Here is a 22259-nt window from a genome sequence, read left to right on the forward strand (position 1 = left end):
ACCTAGACCAAGATCAAATACCTGAGAAGCATGTAGTATATAAATGCACATAAAAGTTCATGAATTCTCAATGAATTGGGATTCTTCCCATCATCATTACCCATTTGACTGCTTCTAAGATGACTTTTGTTAAATTAAATTAGCCTTTATAAAGGTATAGCTAAGTATAAATATCTCTACTTTCTTCGACTTGATTATTTTTCACAGATTTCTACTTGTTGACTATATCAAGTTTCATGGCTCAAAATACATTATACAGTCTCATGATTCCCAAGTTTGTAGCACCAATCCTGTTTCCTGAACTCCTGAACCATATATATACAATGTTATTGACTTGTACACTTTGATGTCTAATATGCATCTCAAATTAATTGCTTCAAATGATGCTCCCAGTACTTCCCTCAAACTATCATCTCTTATAGTCTTCACATCTAATAAGTAGAAACTTGATTAATCCAGTAACATAAGCTAAAATCCTTTGTACTATCATGAACACCACTATTTCTCTTACCTCTTTTTTCAGATCCATCAGAAAATCCTGTCTCCTTTATCTACAAAATACATTTCAAATTTGACCATTTCTCACCACATCCCTGCTAACACTGACAAGGTACTATCATCTCACCTGTATTTTTGCAACAGTCACCTGACTTACCTCACTGATTCTTTTGTCAGCCTTCCAGTCTGTTCTCAAGAAAGATGTCAGATAATGCCCAGTACTCAAGTCAGGACTTCTTATTCTAGCTATGATAAGTAACTAGTTTTGAATTTATTCTCCTGCTCAAATAAAAAAAAGAAACTGAATAAAATATAGAAAATTATAGTTTGCAGTAAGTAATTTGGTAGAAATCAACACATGGCTACTAACCTTGAGAAAAAGGAACTGCTTAAAGTTTTTTCCCTGAGTGTACTTTTCAAATAATGGCAGTTTGGTGGACAGAAGAAACAAAGATGAAAGTTAAATATTGCTAAAATGCCTGAGATTTGGGAACTCAGGTAGTCAGTGTATCTGATATAACAAATTACAGAATGAGCCCCAAAGAGCAGCATGGAAATTCTCTTTGGGATCCTGGCCAAGTGTTGAACTGTGTATGTGCAGAGGAAGACTCCATGAGGCCTATCAGAGAATAGCTTCAGGATGTTTAGAATTGAACTAAAGTTTCCAAAGTCCTACAATGCATGGACAGTAGAATATGGCTCAGCCAGAGAGGAAAGCCCATGTTAAGATCCCAAAAAGATCACCAGCAAAACATAAGAACCATGTTATAGAAGTAAGCAAAACACTGAAATTGATCTGCCACAAAAAGCTTAAAAGCAAACTTTGGCAGGACTAACTTGATACGCCAGTAATTTTGAAAATTTTTGAACATTAGCCAAAACATCTGCAATGTCTAACATACAAGCAAAAGTGCCTAGATATGTAAAAAACTCAGGAGCTTCACTTTATTGTATGGAATTTATGCTTCGCTAAATCTGATTTTAAAAGGAAAAAAACACAAGCATAAAAAAAAATATATTTATCTTCCTTAAAAGAACAAATGCAAGAATATAATTGCTTTCTCAACTGAAACAATGGAAACCAGAAAACAATGGAATGACTTAAGCACTGGGTTTTTAATCTGAAAAGTAATAATAATAATAACACCAATATCACAGAATTGTGAGGATTAAATAATTTTTTAAAGCATTCAGTAGAGTGGTTGCATACAGTAAATGCTTAGTAAATGTTAACTGCTACGATGTAATCATTGTCATCTTCAAAGACCATTTGAGTTTCTTTCTCTTTTCCAGACCATTTAATTCCTTTGTCCTCCTTCTTTGAGGCTTGCATCCCATTTCTGTAAGCGTAAGGCAGCATGCAGCACACTCCGCATGCTGATAGGGTACCATCAGCACCACTGAAAATCTTCTTAGCTTTGATTTAGCCTTACTTTCTACAGCTGGTGTTATGAAATTATTTATAGTTTTATTCCTCAGGGCTCTTTTCCCATAATACCCCATCCATTGTGCATCCCCCACAGCACCTGCATCCTCCTGTCGCTGTCTAATTTCCTGTCCTTAAGGAGTTCACTAGGGGTGACAAAGAAACCAGTAATGTCAGTAGACATTTTAGTATTTTTCAAGCACCTGCAATGGGTGAATAATGGAGGATGCCACTGATTCAAGTTGGGATGGACAGCAGGTGTCCTCCCATGCAATCCTTGTGCCTTCTAACTGCCCCCACGACCTTAGAAAACTAACTCTCACTGGTCAGTCTTCCCACTCACTTGAAAAGTATCTTTTGTTCCCCATTCATTACCATCCCTGCCTTGATCCTCCACATTATCCCCTCTCTCCATTAAAATTTGTATTAGCTTAGAAGTAGGATTTCAATGAATTTCATTGAGTAAAGAAAGAGTAGATCAGGCCAGTTCACTCTAAAAGGAATAAATGATTGCTGCTTTAAAGTACTAGCTCTTTCAATTTTCACCTCTTTATATTAAAACCAGCCCCCTTAGTTTGGTGGTAAAATATGAAGAAAGAATATCAAGAAATGCCAGTGTCCTCCCCGGGGATTTACATTAAAATCTTGAGCTAGTTATCCCTAAGGGCTACATTCCCAAAGGTGGAATTTCAGTGTGACTGGCCATGTGTGTGTGCATCTGGAGTGGGGGAAGTGGGGGGGGGTTGCCTGGAGGTGAACAAATGCTCCTTACATAGCTCTTTGGGAAGTAAGAATTTTTTGCATATTAAGTGGTCTTAGAGTAGTCCTATCTATGAAGAGAAAATTTCAAACCTGATACACGTATTACGGAGGCATATAAATGGTCCTTTGCAAATGTATAAGTATCCTTTTTAGAGTCGGTAGCTTATATAGGGGAAAGACATAATTTGAAATGAAATGTAGAAGTATGGCATGATTATGAAGTTTCAGAGTAGATTCTCATGCTGTTGGCATCTGAGGAATAAAGCTTAATCCAAGATGAATCAGAGGTTAAAGAACACTACAAATACTTTTGCTGTCTAAAGCTAAATTGCTTTTGGGCATTCCTCCATCTATAAAGAGGTGGGAGACAAGATTAATGTTTGTTTGACATTCTAGCCATTAGGTATAAAGTTTAGTCTTCAGTGGGGAAAGGGAATCATTTGTAGTTTCTAAAAAAAATGGGAGACAAACAGCCTTCAGGTAAGGAAGGAAAAGTTTAGACTAGATATTAGGGAAAAGAATGTTCTTGTGAACAAGAGCCACAAATACCAGAGTAAGTTCCCAAATTAAATCAAAGGAGCTTCTGTACCAAAAAAAAAAAAAAAAAAAAAAAGAATGGTTTCATGAAGATGTTATAGAATGGCTTGGAAAATGTAGGGGAAGGCAAGGCCTTTTTCTGATTCTATGCCTAATAGTTCAGGGGACTGGACCACTCACTAGCAAGGTATATGCAGGCACATAAGCAAAAATGATAAGCCCTACAAGAATGACACTCTACTAATGAAAACTATGGAAACCAAAAAATTTCTTCCTTCATACTGATATTCAAAAGTCATTCAAAAATCCACTAAAGTAAAAATCAAAATCAACAAGCAACTATAAAACAGAGACATACTACGGGGCAGGAGTGGTCGGGGAGGGGGGATTAGGATCAAAGAAAGGGGGGTGGGAATTGTATGGGGACTATAACCAAGATGAAAATGCATACATTGTGCAAAAATGAAAAATGATGTAAAAAATATATAAAATAAAAAAAAATCCACTAAGATAAGCATGTCAGGTTAGAGAGGAAAGAGTCAATGGTGAGAATGGAAACCCCAGAACCTTGGAGAATTTTAAAGAGATAAGCACATACATTTTTAATTCCCTGAAGTCTGGGAGTAGAACAACATTTTATGAACTGGCAGATCACTTTCATAGGAAGGCCAAGACAGGTATTTTGTACATATATCATAAGTCAGCTTTTCCTGTGATAGGAAAATCTTCAAGAAAGACATCTGAAGTCCCAGTTTACCATTCATAAGTGAATAGTGTTTCCATTACCACATCTGTAATCACGTGTCATATTAAAATCAGCAGAACTTATTCCAAACTACTACACGTCTAACAAACCACACTAAACTATAAAACTCAGATTCCCCTTCCCAGGACAGAAAAATCTAGCTTCTGTATTTGAGCTTTAAAATTTGAGTACAAGAATTTCCTGCATGTTGGCCAATAACCAATTTTAGTTGATTCTAGAATGAAAAATTCAATCAGCCAGTTGTGTTGATATAGCTCCTAACATTTAATTTATTTGATGTTATTTACTGAATTATTACTATTGCTGTAGCGTTATGTTTACAGTTGTTTGCAAGGCCACAAATAAAAGGGTACATGATAGGGCAATGGTGAGGAATCTGTCCACTAATGGGCTGAATTGATTTGGTTCGTCTGACTGGCTCACCTTGTGACTGTTCTATCCCTCACATCTGTGTTTCTCGCCCATTCTCATTTCTGAGAGTAGAAAATGCTTGGAAATTTGAAAAAATATCAAAGTTCTAGTTATTATGGCTGTGTCATAACTCACTCTAAAATTTAGTGGCTTAAAGCAATAATGAATCATTTCTTTTCTCTCACAGTTTTTATAGCTCAGAAATTCAGAATCTTCTTAGTTGAGCAATTCTGGTTCAGATTCTCTCACAAAGTTTCTGTGATCTGAAAGCTTGCCTAGGATTGGAGGATCACTTTTACAATATTTTACTCAGTTTTCTGTTAAATCAGTTCCTTTTCATGTGGACCTCTCCTCAGAGCTCAGAGTCCCATGGAATGGGAAGCTAACTCATGAAAGCAAGGCTTCGTCTGGAATGCCTCTAATGAAGTAGCTTCAGAGTTAAACACCATTACTGTTGTACAGTAGTCACCCTTACCGGGGAGATACATTTCTAGACCCTTCTATCCCCTACAAATAATGCCAGCACTGTATATAGTGTCTTTTCCTATTCAATGATACTTATATGATAATTTAAATAAGATACAAAGTGGTTACAAGATGGGAGGAAGGTAGGGGCAGGGTGGAAGGAACAGGTCGAGGGGTCGGTTAGACAGTGGTGAAGCTGTATTCCTGAAATTTTGCACACAAATGTTGTAAACCAATGGTACATCCAATTTTTTTAATAATTAATAAGACACAGTAAAAGACTAATAACAACTTATAATAAAATAGAATAATCATAACAATATATATACCAAAATGATAATAATATGCTATAGTAAAAGTTAAATGAATATTTTGTCTCTTGCTTGCCTTCTCTCTTTCTCAAAATATCTTATTGTATGTAATATTTACAGAATGCAGTTGGCATTCATGAGTAACTGAACTTATGGATAAGGAGGGCCTACTGTGTCCCATTGGTCACGCCACTCAGTACTGATTCATGTGAAAGCATCACACAGGTAATATAACAGGAGACAAGGATTAACAAGGGTTAATCTCAATATCTGGCTGTTACACTCAGTGTAAGCAGTATACTGATAAGACATTTATGAATGCGTAGATTATTCATTGAATCCAATTTGTCTCAGCTGCCTGATCTTTTATAATGGATCTTTTATAAATATTATTTGCCATTTCACACCCAAACTGGGTAGTCTTTCTTCTCCATCTTTGGAATACCATGTCTTCTCTTCCGTAAAACCAGTATAATGTATCAGTCTCATGTTTAAGTTGCCTATTTTTACAGGCACTAGAGCTTCATTGGTGATTCTGGCCTCCATAGGATTCTGTACAACTCCTGAATTTATTCAAAATGTGATTTGTTAATGATTTAATGCCTACTGTATGCGAAGTATACAATGCTGAAAAGGCAAACAAGCAATGTCCTTAATCTCTTAAAACATAATCTAGTGGAGAAAAATAATAAAAGACAAATATTCTGCACCTGAAGCTTATGTAATATTATAAACACATGCTGCAAAATGAAAACCAGAAAAAAGAGGGACACACAATATGAAAGTATGAGATAATTTCAAATGTTACTTCAATAAAAATAAAATAAAATACAGTAAAAAAGGGAAAAGACTTCTCTGAGGAGATAATAGCACAATCCTGGATGACAAAAATGCAAACATTTGTGGGAAGAACATTCCAGACAGAAGGAACAGTCAATGCATTGGTCTCTGAGTTAAGAGTAAGCTTGATGTATAAGAGAAACAAAACAAGTTCCTAAGGTTATAACAGAGCAGGCAAGCATGAGAGAAGGGTGACAGGAGGTTATGTGAGTGGCCAGGAACTACATCCTGTACACCAGGATGAGGGGAGGGGTCTGGAGCTTATTATCCCAAAGGTGACTACAAGGCATCCTCTTTCCAAGGTCCTCTCTTTTGCAATAAATCCTTATTTTCTTTATTACTCCCTTCCTTGCTACAATGGAGTTTTTCTTCATCAAGCTCTGCTTCCCTTTCAGTCACACAGGAGATTTAGATTTCTCCATTCTCTCACAGCTATGTGGGGCTGCATGACTAGAACTAACCAATGGATAATGATTAGAAGTCACGTGTCACTTCTAGGTAGAAGCCTTTATTTGTCAATGAAAGACCTGCAATTCTCTCTGCTGTTGTAGCAACCCAAAAGGTGACATGCCTACATGATAAGATGGTGGCGCCTCTGCCAGAGTGAATCCTTGAGTGAATCTTTAATTCAGAGTTCCTTCTTACCCACATTGACATCAGTGGGTATATCTTATACCACAGAGTCTCAGAGGTTGTTACAGAACAGAGCCTACATTAGTCTGGTGAGTGTTCTGCAATACAAAATAAGTTCTAAACTAAGTTGTTGCCAGTCAGCCCAAATCATTCTTTTATAGCTGCTGCTGATTATTCCCTCATTATAAACTAAATCATTCTTTCTGATCTTCAGTTTCTCTGAACACATCCTTCTACTCTCCATTGCTACCCCCACCTTTACTCAGTAGGAGGCATAACACAAGGTATTGTCACACTTGTTAATAAATCATGAAATTAACATTTATAAAGCCCAGATTTTGTTGTAGTTGTTCAAAGAAGGGATTGTGGTTCATTATTTAAGTTTGGGGAGGAGCAGATATATCTTGTTCCCAAGCTTCTGCCATCCAGATGTTGGGAAGAATTTCAGAAGGGAGCATAGGGCATAAAGATGGCAAGTTCCACTTCTGTACTTGACACAGTACATAGCACCCAAGGGGAAATAAAGTTGCTTATCTTTCCTATTTTCCCTCTCAAAACCATCCATAAGAACCCACATTTCATTTTCGCTAACTCCCCAAAGGTTTGTTACATTCATTCCATTTGTTTAGAAAGTTCCTATCAGTAAAGAAAATCTTCTTCATCTAGTTACAGGGCAGCTTGATACTTCTGCCAGGGGCATATTGTAAATGGGAATTCCAAGAACACAAATAAGCTTAGAAAAACTTAATTTCTTTCAAATGTCCTTCTTGGCTCACATGCTTCATCAAGGGACTGCATTCTTTAAACTATTTCCAATTCCTCTGATCAAACAAACTGGACTAATATTACCTGGAGATTTTGGCTCCGTCCAAGAGATCTGCTTTAGTAAACCATCTGTTAAAGCTCCTGAATTCCTTCTATTTAGTGAGGCTCACACATCATATGGTATACATTTTCACCCTCTGAACCATGTCCTAGACATCTTATTGGAGCAGCTTGCCTCAATCACACATAATCTTTTCAAAGACAATTTCTTATTTTAAAAACTCAAAGAAAATCTCATTTTTTGATAGCAGTTTGCATCCATAAAGTACACATGATACAAGGGTGACTTCTTTTCTTCCCCATGCATCTTGGATTTCATGTCCTAGGACTAGAGGATATTGAGGAGATGGTGGGGGACCACAAAATATACCCATTAGTAAATGTCAGATAAAGCTAACCTAGAATCATTCAAAAATAAATCACAAGTGTCAAGTGCACAAGGGGCTTTTAATGTACCTGATTAGCCGTATGCTTGTGGGGAAAATATCTCAGAGTTCTAAAATGTCTTCTCTATTCATCAGAATGAACCATCAATCATCGCAGTTTGTGAGAGCAGTGGTAATGGAGCTAACACCAGAGTCCTAATCTCTGATTAAGCTCGGTAATTGTCCTGGATTTCATGACCAAAAACAGGAACACTGACCCCTCATCAATCATGTACAATATAATAGTTCTTTAGCACAATTTTTATGTACAACATAGGTGTTTTGCATGCTTGCTTTTAGCCCCAAAATGAGAGAATAAATGAAAAGGTGAAATAAACATATAATATTAACTTGCTAAACCTCTCAAAACCATCCCTATCTTTTTGAGAGCATTCTGGATAAAGCAGTTTTTGTTTCTCCCCATTTAGCATATAAGAAAAACTGAAGCTCAGAATTATAAAATGACCTGCTCAGCTGAGATCACGTAGATCTGAGATCACATCATTCCCTACCTGACCTTCCCCGCCCACCTCCCAGTTTGCTAATTCCGTTATGTCTTAAATCTCATCTTAAATGCAACATTTATTTGAAATCCCACTCATCTTAAAAAGTTAATTGACTTTATTCTGAATCCCCAAAGCCACCAATATATCTTACACAAGCATTTATTTCCACAATTGTTATATCCTTATGCCTAACAGAATGTTCACCATATTGGTACACATTTAGTAAGTATCCATTAAATTAAGGAGTAAATAATTGAGTGGCTGAATGGTTGAACTGATGTGTTTGTACCCATGACATAGAATGATTGCTTGTAAATATTTTAATTATAGCAGTAAAATTTTTCAACCACCATAAAAAAGGGGCAACCATATATAAACATTGTTATGGACTGACGGTGCCCCTCCCCAAAATTCACACACGGAAGCTCTAACCCCATTTTTTTTTTTTTACATTGTGTGACAAGCTATTCCAAAGTTTAATGACTTAAAACAACAGTCATTTTATCATCTCTCTTGAGATGGTTGGTTGATTGGACACAGCTGGGGACCTTCTACTCCATGTGATATTGACTGGGATTTTGACCATCTGAGGGCTCACAAGATTTGGAGTGTCCCAAATAGCCTACTCGGGTGGCTGGCAGTGGTGCTGGCTGTTGACTGGAAACACAGCAGAGACTGTTAGCCAGAGCATCCAGTTCTCCTCCATTGGCTTTTTCATGTGGCTGAAGCGTCTCACAGATGACAGTCAGTTTCCAAGAGGGAGTATCCCAAGAGTGAGCGTTCCAAAAGGAAGGAAGCAGAGATTTCCAGACATGATTCTCCATCCTTCTAAATGTTCAAAGCAGTTACAGTATCAGTGCAGACTGAAGGGAAGGAAATAAGCTCACTCTCCGGAGGTGAGAAGCAGTCTCTGTGCAACGCAGAAGGGTGAGATTGGTGAGGACCATTTGGAAACTATTCTAACCCCATTTTGAAGGCTTTGGAGATGGGGCCTTCTCAGAATAATTAGGAATTAGGTTTGGATGCCGTATGAGGGCATCCAAATTATGTTTATTTCACCTTTTCATTTATTCTCTCATTTTGGGGCCAAAAACAAGCATGCAAAACACCTATGTTGTACAGAAAAACTGTGCTGTCCCCTTGTGATGGGACCGGCATCCTTATAAGAAGAGATACCAGAAAGCTGTCTTTCATTTTCTCTCTGCCATGTGAGGGTGGGTGAAGCTTAGGAAGAGAGTTTTCACCACAAACTAATGATGCTGCCATTTTGATCTTGGGATCCCCTGTCTCCAGAATTATGAGAAATAAATGCTATTTGTGTCACTTAGTCTGTACTTTGTTTTCAACAGAAGCCTGAGAAGACTAATATAAATATTAACTCAAAATTTTTCAAAAGACTCACGATAAATTTTCCAACTATATAATTCATAGACGAGATCATAGACCATCCTGGCCTCGAGTTTTGCAGTGTTTTCTTACATAAGAAAACAAAGTACAAGGGGCGGGGGGAAACAGATAAATTGAACTTCACCCAAATTAAAAACTTTTGCCCATCAGTTGCCGGCAGGACCCATCTGCTGCTGCTGCTGCTGCTGCTGCTGCTGGTACCGGGTGTCATCGCCCACCCTAAGCACGATGCCCCCCAAAAAGGGAGGTGATGGAATTAAACCACCCCCCATCACTGGAAGATTTGGAACCTCATTGAAAATTGGCATTGTTGGATTGCCAAATGTTGGGAAGTCTACCTTCTTCAATGTATTAACCAATAGTCAGGCTTCAGCAGAAAACGTCCCGTTCTGCACTATTGATCCTAATGAGAGCAGAGTACCTGTGCCAGATGAAAGATTTGATTTTCTTTGTCAGTACCACAAACCAGCAAGCAAAATTCCTGCCTTTCTAAATGTAATGGATATTGCAGGCCTTGTCAAAGGCGCTCATAGTGGGCACGGCTTGGGAAATGCCTTTTTATCTCATATTAGTGCCTGTGATGGAATCTTTCATCTAACTCGTGGAGCACATCTCCATTCAGAGTAGCCATCTTTCAAGTATTTAATAGTCACATGTGGGGCCTCCCTGGTGGCGCAAGGGGTTGGGATGCAACCTACGAAGCTATCAGCAGCCACCCCAGCACGAGTTCGATCCCCAGCCAGGGAGCTACCTACATGGTGCAACAGACCTCTCCTGTCTGTCTGGCTGCTCCCCTCAGCAGTGTATTTCAGTCAGTCTGCCTGTTCTGCTCCCCGCTCTGTCTCTGGTGAATCCTCTCACCCTCCTGCGCATCTGACCTGTACCCCAGTTCTTTTATGTATAAATAAATAAATCTTTAAAAAAACTCTATCAAGAAAGTAAAAAAAAAAAACCCACAGAATGAGAAAAAATGTTTGCAAATCATGTATTTGACGATTCTAGTGTTCAGCATATATAAAGTATGCATTCCCTATTGGAATCTTACAGTTTTCCTGAATATATCATCCTACTACATCATCTGCAATATCTACTTTTAGCTTCTTTAAAATGGGAATGAGTGCAGATTTCTACTATATTTTATAGTCTTTTCCAATCCTTTGTAAGTTGTCCCGCCCACACTGATTTAACGGCATTTGTTGTACAAGTGTATCTTCATCAGGGTTTTTCAGAGTATCCCATTTAGTAATTTTCTTTCACCCTCTTCTTCATCAATTTATAAAATATTTAACTTGTGTGAGTTCAATTGACCTACACAGGCTGCTGGTGGGTATGAGTTCAGCTGGTGAGAGGAGCTACATGCACACAGGCACAGCCTGACAGGCATGAGCATCCCAAGCTATGGCATCAGGCACTGTGCTTTCCCCAGGGAATGCAGTGCGATGATACATGAAAGTGGTTGACGGGGCTTCTGTTACATTTTTATAAACATAAAAATATGTTTTTTAATTTCTGATGAATGTTTCAAGAAATTTCTGATTATATAACTTTTGCCAAATTAAGCATACTTCCTAATCATCGCGGGAGCAGCTTAAACTGACATGATTTGGCAAACTGGCATTAAATGATTCAGAATGTCTAGGACATGAGAAGTAGTCATGGGAAACAGAAGACTTTGGTACTAGTTTGGGGGTGTCTGAAGAACCAGCAGTATCAAGTTGGGGAGCATCAGAGGCAAATTTCAGCAGAGTAGGGGTCGGAGGTAGGTTTATGGCTCAGAGGCAGAAGGGCATATTTTGCAGCTTGAAAGAAGCAGCAGGGATCAATTTGGTGAGTCAAGTTGCCCAGGCTCAGTGGAGAACACTTGGTAATGCACTTCAGAGGCTGTTTTGAAAAGAGGAATTTTGCAGTCCAAGAAGAGACGATCTAAGTCCGGCAGTGGCCTTAGTAGTTTTGACTCCAGAGATGTTGCATCTGAACCTACGGTCCTCTCCCGGTTTAATTTGTCCCAACATAAGGGCTTCTTGGGCTGTCTTCTCTCAGATGGGAATTAGCAGGCCTCTTTCTCACTTGTGGCACAGAAAAAAAAATACAGGCATTCCCAACAGGAAAACCATGGGGTAACATGGGGACTCCGATAGTGTCACCCTCTGGTTTTCAGAGCTTCCCACAAAGGATTTCTAATTTTGTGGACAAACATCATCTCTCAGGCCTAAATATCTGGTGGTACAATATACATGATTTAGCATTTTATTATAAAAATTTATCTTCTCCCACTTCCAGAACATGTAGTACAGCAAAAATTTAGGGGTTTTCTTTCCCCCTTGAATCATCTGCTACAGAGATATCAAGTCTCAACTTACGTAATTAGAACAATCTAGGTACATGCAAATGGTCATAGCTTCAGAGGTCATCCTTTTTCCTTTTACAGATGAGAAAACTGAAATATTGAGGATCACACAACTGGAAAGTGGATTTCTTCCCTTTCCACTAAATGATACTTTGTCTACTCCCAGGGTCATTTTATTGCCAAGTCAAAAAAATACATCATCAAATTCCAAATGCAAGATCCATAGGTGAGCTTTAGGGCCTCCTTAATCTCCTTAAACTGCCAGAAATTATCAGCAAAATGTCATATATTTATGTGTATCTTTCCAAAAAAATATATTCTCGAAGGGGGTCCATTACCCTAGAGAGGATAAAACATACTGCAAACTACTTATGTTGTTGGGGGAAATGATCTAATTTTTCCAGTTGATCGTTTTTCTCTTCTCCTACTTCTTTTAATGTAAATTTTTACTTGAGTAATTTTACTCCACATCTTCCAAGAGCGGAGATGTGAATTGAACTATATATTTGGTCACATTTAGCATCCAGGGTCAGACAGCTTTTAATGTATTTAGGAAAGTATTTCCATGTTCATATAAAACACAAGGCATCATATATCTCGGGGGGAAATTATATCACCCTCTTGATCCCATTGTACAGAGACATTGTGTTAACAGTGAGTCCTATCTATGAGAAGCAGATGCTATTTAATTTCATTAGTGTCCAAAATGCAGATGACCACTAAATAACCAGAGATTTGTCACTTCGTACTCAGGGGGAGAAATTTTTTAGCAATCTCCTTAAGTAAGAAAGACCCCTAAACCATATTGACGAAGCAGTGTAATCTTATGAAAGACCTCGAGAATTGGGTCTGAAAACCTGGGCCCAGTCTCAGATCTGGCTGTGTAATTTTAGATGTGTTTCTTAGTTCTGAGTTTTGGTTTTTCTATCTGTATAATAAACATAAAATTACTATCTTTCTTCCTGATACACCATGTTGTTTTGATGATAGATATGTCTGTTATTGGTTGAATTGTACCTCCCCCCTCAAATTCGTCTGTTGAAACCCTACCGCCTCTGCCTCAAAATCTGAGTGTATTTGGAGACAGGGGATTTTAAAGAGTGGTTACATTAAAATAGAGTCATTAGCATGAGTCCTAATCCAAACTGACTGAGGTCCTTATAAGAAGAAATTGGAACATGCCAGAGATACAGAAAGGCATGTACACAGAGGAAAGACCATGTGAGGACACAGAGGCCATGTAGGAGGCAAAGGGAGGGGCTCGGGGGAGAGCAAACCTGAAAACATCCTGATCTGAGACTTCCAGTCTCCAGACTGGGAGAAAATTAATTTCTGTCTTTTAAGCCCCCATCTATAGTGTTTTCTTCTGGCAGCCCAAGTAGACTAATACAGTGCCAGAGCGCTCTGTTAAAACTGTTAACCACTAAGTACATAACAAGGAATTGCTTTTGAGAGCATGGTAGAGTTTACCTACTGTAAGGACAATGGAGTGGCCCAGGCTCTTTTTCACCTCCCATCACCTGCCTCTACTACCACTACCTGCAGCTTTGCTTTCCTTCCAGGTTTCATTGCCCACATGTGAAAACATGTTGTTGAGGAGGGTGCTTAAGAGCGTGAACCCGGGGCACGTGCACCTGTCATTGTGCACACCTGGGCCTAGAAGACAGGGAGCATGGGGTGTGCACATTTGAAAATGCAGACACCTGGGCTGAGAAGCAAGGGCTAAAAGAGGCTCCTCCACTCTCGCATTCATGCTGTCACTCTGAGGCTAGGGGGCTCAGTTGCTGCCTCTCTGCCTGGTGGTCTGACTGCATCTGTTCCCCTGTTTCAGCATTAAAGGCAGGTTAGAAATATTGAGGGCTCCAAAATTCTCTTTTTGTCTGCCCGAATCAACAATGAACCTACCCAACCTGGGATGGTTGCACAACATCTATAATTTGGAAAATGGTTTCAAGTTATTTTGATCACTCTTTTTACCTCCAATTGATTCTTTCCTGCTTCCAGAAAATAATTTGTTTTTATTCTTCTAAACCTAACACCCAGCTAAATATCAGAGTTAAAACTTTTTTTAATTATGTACACCAATCTTCAAGAGCAGGGAGGATAACCTTACCTTACCTTACCTTACAAGGGGGGCGAGGATAACCAAGTACCTTCATCATTGGGGTACTGCAAAGAAAAACTTGGGAAATAAAAGTACAATGCTGGTACAATGCCTGGTAGGTAACAAGTATTCAGTATAAAGGAACTCTATCATTAAAAAAGGGCCAACACTTGGGCCTGGTCTTGGTCTCATGCAAATTGTTCCTAAACCCAGGCTTCCAAAAATGCTTCAGGAATTGAAATTCTTAGATTTCTCCCAAATCCAAGTCCAGTAAAATTTCTCAATAGCGATAAACCTGATCTGATTTACAGTAAACTTGTTAGGAGCTTGGTGTGTTCTTCAGTGGGAATTCTTCAGTAGAAACCACAAGAACTTGGGGAGTTGAAGGGTGCAGACCTGCTCGCAGACTTTCACTTGGTACTGAATTCAGTCAAAACTAGGCTAAACTGTTGAGCTTACATAGTAATAACCCAACCCGGGGACCCCTTCCCTTGGAAGGAAAGCAGAAAGACAAAAGGAAGTCCAGAGAAGGCTAGCTGGCCCATCAGTTCCATCCGTGAGGCCATCACTGGTGTTAGTCAGTAGCCTGGGTCCAGGGTAAGCCCACCCCCACCCCAGACTTGGTCTGCTCCTAATTGTTTAAAAAAATCTAGCCTGGGTTTCCCTTTGACCCTGTCCTTGGCTATCTACGTGGATTGCTTCAGCTGTATTGAATCATTCCTTTCTACCTTTTTATCTTTGCTTTCCCAGCATTTCCACAGGCAGATGCCCAAACTCGAGACATTTCCCAACTTTCCATCTGCATTTCAGTGGAATACTCTTTCATGTCAAGCTTTGAAGGCTATGGTAAAGATTGCATTAGGGACAGTTACCTGCCAGCTATTAACCATTGCCTCTGGTCTGACCTGAATTCACAGAGGGCATGGTCACCCAACAACTTAATCAATGAGCCCCTTTGGCATTAGGGTGGCAGGGGCCAAGAGCTCCATCAAAGAAGTCTATGTGCTTTCAGCAACTCAGAAGATTCCAGTTGTTTTCAGCAGACCTGAGAGGTTAAAATAAACAAATATGAAAATGCCAGATTGCCTCTCATTTCTTCTCATACCTAGTGCCAATCAGAAGGGCCAGGGCCCGACAGGCTGCCCCCAAAAAGACTGCAGTGGTGCCCATTAGGCCAGGCCATACAATCAGGGCTATAACTGCTCTGAGAGCCTGCCTTGCTCTCCTCTCCCTACTCTCCTTTCTAAAGATGTATGAAATACCCACTGCTGTATAATATATACCAAATGACTGAAAGATCCTCCAACCCTCTCTCTCATGGCACAGATTTCACCCAGGGAAGACTGCAATTCACAGCCTTTGGGTCCACGAACACTTTCAGCAGTGTTTGAACATAAAGCCTTGTGCAGAAAAGCCCAGTAATGGTTTGTGTTTGCAACTGCCATTGATTGGGAGTTTCCTGTCCCAGGGTAGCACGGCCTTGGACATCAGTGAGATCTCCAGGATGGCATTACAGGGTAATCACACATCCTCCCTGTATGCACTCGGTCTTGTTGCCTTGCAGCTCTTTGTTAAAAGCTTATAAGTGTGTTTGCCAGACAGCTCCTGGAAAAGAGGCTGCACTCTGAGCAATTTTTCATGCTGAGGACCCTACTTTCTAGCGCAGATTCTTCCCAGCAGTTTGGGTCCATGGGAATGGAGCCAAGACTCTTTAACTGTTTCTTGGTTAAAGTTTTATTTTTTTTTTTAATAGAGGCATGTTTTTTATTTTATTTATTTATTTGTTTGTTTGTTTGTTTTGTTTATACAAGCACTGGGTACAGTCAGAAGCGCGGGAGGATGAGAGAATTCACCAGAGCCAGAGCGGGGAGCAGAGCAGGCAGAAGGACCGAAGTACACTGCTGAGGGGAGCAGCGGGCGGCAGGAGAGGTCTGCGCGCCATGCGGGACCCTCCTCCGGTGGCCGGGAAGCAGCCGGGCATCGAACTGGCGCCGCAGAAGCCGCGCGCAGTTTCGCAACCCAGCGCTCAACCGCTGCGCCACCAGGGAGGCCCTTGGTTAAAGTTTTATCTTTTTTTTTTTTTTTCTTTTATAGAGGCATGTTTTATTTATTTATTTGTTTGTTTGTTTGTTCGTTTGTTTCGTTTATACATGCACTGGGTACAGTCAGAAGCGCGGGAGGGTGAGAGAATTCACCAGAGCCAGAGCGGGGAGCAGAGCAGGCAGAAGGACCGAAGTACACTGCTGAGGGGAGCAGCGGGCGGCAGGAGAGGTCTGCGCGCCATGTGGGACCCTCCTCCGGTGGCCGGGGAGCAGCCGGGGATCGAACCGGCGCTGCAGAGGCTGCGGGCAGCTTCGCAACCCAGCGCTCAACCGCTGCGCCACCGGGGAGGCCCCGGTTAAAGTTTTAAATGCTAGCATTCAGACTGTAGACTCTGAATTCAAGGAACTGTGTGTTCCTCTTGCCTAGGATGAGAAGAAAAGTTGTATGAAACATTTGCAAATGCTGACCACAGCATTGATACTGAATTTGTCATGTGCATGCACTGGACTTGTTACATGAATGCATGTGTATATGCCCATGAAGGTGGGAGGTGGTTAAAGCAGGATAGCCCTGTAATTTAGGGAAAATAATGCAACTCAGCCTCTGCTGGTAATTCTCTCAAAAGTTATCAATAATTTCCTAATTGCCCAAACAATGGCCCCTTAGTCTCCTTAACTTCCCGGTGACATTTGATACCTTTGATAACCTGGCCCCTTTTGAAATTCATTTTTGCTTATAAAACTCTGTACCACCGTGATTCTATCAGGCCTCATTCTCTTTTGCTCTCTACAGAACTCCCTGGTCAGTAGAGAGTACAGCCATGTCTTCAGCCATCTTCTATTTCTATCAGCCATCTTCTATTTCTCTATCCTCTCTTGGGGTACACTGTTCCCTTGCATGATAGCAAAAGTTGCCCTTATGTTAACGATTACAAAGTATATATCTCTAGTTTGTCTCTGCTCTCAAATCTTACTTCCTTCTCAGCACAATCTAAATATCAAACTAGTACTTTAAACTCAGAATGTGCACAACAGAATTTAACATGTCCACCCAACTTCTCCTAACCCTAGCTTCCAGGCCTGCTCCTGCTCTTGACTTTGATGTTTCTTTGGATCACCTGCATCCACCTATCCACACAAGCTTAAAAACATAGAATCATCTTTGATTTTTTTGTCCTGTTACTCCCTCATATGGAACAGTTAATGAATCTGTCTTGTGTAATTTTTCTTTCTCCATTCCCTCTGCCACTGCAACAGTCAAGCTTTTAATATTCTCATCAAGAGTATTACTAGGCTCCCTAACAATTACAGAACTTTCTTTTTCCCCTGTTTTACATTCCATTAAATGCATTACACTCAGCTTAATCATCCCACACACACTGTTTTTATTGTATTACTCTTTACCCAAAAAAAATCAACAGCTCTACAGCCGATACAATCTAATTCAAACTCCTTAGCCTAAAATTAAGATCACATCAGGGTCTGGCCACTGGCCATCCTATATTCAGCCAAAAAAAACTTACCAATGTTCCCTGTAAATTTTTCCCATTAACATTTATGTCTTTGTTCATGCTGTTCCCACTGTCTGGAATCCCCTGTCCATCTTTTTGTATTCAGATTTACAGACTTTTTGAGACTTAACATAAAAACCTTCTCCTTGAGTACTTTTCAGACATCCTTCCTTCCCCAAACCCAGCACAGCACAGAGATTGTTCACCTGGATACTCAATGGTGTTAGGGAAAGTTTAGGAAAGATTCAAATGCACACAAAAATATAATCTTCCTATCTAGAATAAACATCCCTATAGATTAGAGTTCACATCTGTTGTGCAACCATCCCAGACAGGGCAGGTTCATGGCTGATTCAGGCAAACAGAAAAGGAATCTTGGAGCTGTAGGTATATCTGACATGCCTTTAATGCTGAAACGGGACTGGACACATAGGCAGACCGGCAGGCAGGAAGGCAGGCAGGCAGGCAGGCAGGCAAGCAAGCAAGCAGCAACCAAGCCTCCTAGACCCATGCTCATCACAGTCTCTGCCATCTCCATGAGCTCCTGCTTCTCAGCCCTGGTGATGCTTTGGGCTCATGCTCCCCAGCGCTTTTTGCAACAATATGATATCACATGCAGGTAATGAAACCTGGGAGGAAAAACAAAGTTGCAGGTGGCAGCTGCAAGGGGTGGGTTACAAAAAAAACCTGAGTTACTCCATGTTTCTTGCACTATTTTATTCATTATTTTACACTGAATGTTTGTAAACCTTAAAATTTCCACTTAAAACCCCTAAGCTCCCAGTGTGATAGTATTTGAAGATGAAGCCTTTGGGGTAATCAGGGTAACATGAGGTCATGAGGATGAGAGACTCATGATGGGATTAGTGCCCTTATAAGAGATATTAAAGAACTCTCTTGCCACCCATCCCCCTTTTGTTTACAGAAAGTAGAGGTCACAGAGCAAGAAAGCAGCCAGACAAAGGGCCCTCACCAGAATCCAGACAGAATGGCAATCCATTCTTGGATTTCCAACTTCCAGACTATGAGAAAACAATTATTTAAGACATCCTGTGTATACACTTCATTATGGTAGTCTAAGCAGACTAAGATACTCATTGTACATCCCCAGTGTCTGGCATGTCATATAAACTTCTAAATGTTTGTCCAGTGAGTGAATATATGTGTAGAATAAGTGTCCAAAATTGTCTTTGATCAAATAGAGTTAGTGGGGTCTCGGATGTCAAGGATCTGCAACTCACAATCCTCTATTCTCTACTGCCCCTGCCGTACCTGCCCTACCTTAACTTCAGCCCAACAGTACAAACTTATCCCTCCTGTAAGCCAAAGATGATAAACTGAAAACCCAGATGCTACCCACAAATTTGTTTTTGCCCAGCATCTTAGTGTTTTTCCAATTTTGACTTAGTTGTCTGTATTTAAAAATCAAGGGAATTCTTATGAAAATTGGATTTGAGACCCTCAGTGATAATTGGCTCCCATTTCTAAATAGGATCTGTGCGCGTCTGGTCACAGCCCAGGTGATTTATATTACTTAACTCTTGTATAATGATTTGAGTTTGAAAATTCTGTTCTACATCTTTTGCTGGTCTCAGTAGCTGTAAGTAAAATACTTATTTTCTATATTTTTGTGTTTTTTTTTATACCCAAAGGAATTCACCAACTAATTGCCTCTGAATACCCAGAGGCAATTCACCAATTGCTTCTCCATCCCCACCTCTTTGTACACCTGTAGCACAACAGAGTTAGCAAGTCTCCTGGAAATGAAGATATATCAACAATGTATTTTCTCACTTTCTCATTTATTCAGGTAACTACTCCAGAAAAGTAGTTAACAGTGTTAATTCTCACAATTGGTGATTGCCAGGCTGTTAGACAAAGCCAAGACTCATAAACTCAAGTTTTGTTCTTTATCAGTTTGCACTATCTTCTACAATTCAATCCAATCCAGCTTAATTCAGCAAATATTTATTCAGTACTAAATATGTTAAAGAAACTCATTGCACTCTATTCTGGTTTCAATAAACATTCTCATTCTGATAGTTAAGAATTCTCAATCTTTGACTGGATACCCTGTTCACACAGAAGACACTGGACATATGTTCTCTTCCTCACTTAACACATATTGAGCATCTACTTAGCGTAAGCACTGTGCTAGATCCTAGGCATAAAGTAGTAAATAAACCCAGTATTTCTTTGCTCTCATCAGGCTTAAAATATATTTGTCCTTAAATATAGATTCTATTTTTCTGTCAAATTGCAGGTTCCTGCATGGAAGAACTGAATCTTAACTCTCTTTGACTAATACAATGAACTGAATTATTCAGTAGCTGCTTAATATTTGTTATTGATCAAGTTCTTTTTAATCCCACATGGAAGCAATGACTGTCATTGCCTTCTCTGATGCCCCTCAAACCACTCTCTCACTCCCAGTAGCTTTTCCTAATCCTAAGGACAGAGGTTGGACCAGCTTCATGGGCATGTGAGCAGTGCCGCCACACAGGGCCCTGTGCTTGGTTGATGCTCTGCTTGAAATTCTTAATAACTTTTTTAGCAAGGAGTCCCACCTGTCTTGATAAAAGAGTTGAGGATGGCAGCCAATACAATATTAATGTCAACACTATGAGTTTGCCAATAGGCTCTTTTGGGGCATGTCTTTAGTTCTGTTCAAATGCAGAAAAACAATAGGGACATAATTTGAAAGTTCTCTCGATATGTGAAGTTGTTTCTATTCCATGATACCTAATAGAGGGTTATATTTTAAGACCCAATCGAATTAACAATGACTCTAAGATGATATCATATCTGTTCACCCAGATTGCTGGCCCTTTAGGCTCAATATGGTGATGTTTCCTAAAGCTGAGCCCCACACTAACAACTTCAGCATCACCTAGGAACTTGTTAGAAATGCAAATTCTTGACCCCACCCTTATACTTATTGAATCTGAAATTCTAAAGGCAGGACCCCAGATGTGTTTGAACAAGTCCTTCACATAATCGTGGTATATGTTGAAAATTTATAACCAGTTGAAAATTTATAAATGTTGAAAATTTATAATATGTTGAAAATTTATAACTAGTTTATAGCTTCGTCAGTCTCTTAAGAGCACACGCTGTTTTCTGCTACTGGTTCTTGGCCAGGTGTGGATTATTTAATATAGACCCATTGAAGGATGACTGGGAGATGGTCAGGCTTATAGAACTTTGCTTTAATGATTTTTTTGTATGATAGAGGGAAAAACAGCAGAACCCACTTTTTTCTTGGGCAATGAATTTGTTTATCCTACTGCTTTTAAGTCAGAGCCAATGTGTAGAAGGTATTGGTGCCTACAGCTTGACATTTGGTGTAACAGAGAAGCCGTCCTCTGAATTGCTTCCTTGCACATATACATTTTGGAGATAACACCATAGAGTCCTGTTGCTGTGACCTTAGATCATAAGACCCACTCCTACATTTTACACATGAAATAATCAGGTCCCAGCAAGAACTAGCTTGCCAGAGGTCACCCAATTTTCCAAAAGAAAAATAAAAATTCACTGAAAGGTACAAGTCAAAATCGCCTCACTGAAAGGTACAAGTGCCTCTTGACTGGGCACTTAGGGAAGCAGGTACCTTCTCCAAAAGCTCTTATTAATTGCATTGCCACTGAGAATTAATACCCTCCCTTCCTGCTTTTTGGTGGCATGATTTCATAACACATACAGATTTTTAAAGAGACAGACTTCATGTTCTCCTCCACTTTTGAGTGTTCAGCTTTTCCTTTGTAGTTGGACATTTCATCTCAGGAAGATGAGGTGGTAACCAGGCTGTGTAGCTGATGTGAGGAAGATGAGTCCTTGTAGGTGGCCACGCTCAGCTCCAAGCTGCTTTTCTCCACACCTGGTTCTCGTTTGTAACACTGAAAGCATTTCATGCTTATTAAGCATCATCTGGTCCCAATTTTTAAACCACAAGTTTGGCTTGGTTTGTTTTTAATAAGTGGTTACAACAGAGTCCACCTTTTCAGTGTGGTGATGTCTCTTAAACCCAGCTATTGGCATCTTGGAGATTTAGATTAATCTAGCTGTTATAGGAGGTTAAAATCCTGAAATTTCTTACTCTCTCCTGCCTGGATAAGATTTATTTTCAACACATGTATTTGAAGAAAATAATGCTCATGTTTAAAGAAAATTGTGTAGTGGTCATTATTTTGCATAGTAGTCGATATCTCCAATTTTTCTTTTTCTTAATTTTATATATTTTTTACATTATTCTTCTTTTTTTTTGCAATGTATGCTTTCTCATCTCAGTTATAGTCCCTGTGAAATTCCCATCACCAATTCACCCATGTACCATCACCATGGTCTCTTTTCTCCATTTTTCTTTTTCAACTTTTAAAGAATTCCCAGATTTTATGCAAAGTCATCCTTGCTCAATTTCTATTTCCTAGTATTTTGTAATTG

The 22259-nt window shown here is 39.7% G+C and overlaps 1 long non-coding RNA gene across 2 annotated transcripts in view; it reads right to left on the bottom strand.

Annotated features, from left to right (window-relative positions):
• Positions 1-8603: 8603 nt before the first annotated feature.
• LOC129144677 (uncharacterized) overlaps positions 8604-22259 on the bottom strand; it is a 48589-nt gene continuing 34933 nt past the window's right edge. The window contains exon 4 of one of the 2 annotated variants that reach the window (XR_008549093.1): positions 8604-9315. This is a non-coding gene — a long non-coding RNA (uncharacterized LOC129144677). Of the gene's footprint in view, positions 9316-18294; positions 18477-22259 lie in introns of those variants that run through there. The other variant, XR_008549096.1, reaches the window with a different exon arrangement.

The sequence above is a fragment of the Talpa occidentalis genome, unplaced genomic scaffold (genome assembly GCF_014898055.3).
Source record: "Talpa occidentalis isolate TD23 unplaced genomic scaffold, MPIMG_talOcc4v2.1 talOcc4.6, whole genome shotgun sequence".
Taxonomy (NCBI): Eukaryota; Metazoa; Chordata; class Mammalia; order Eulipotyphla; family Talpidae; genus Talpa; species Talpa occidentalis.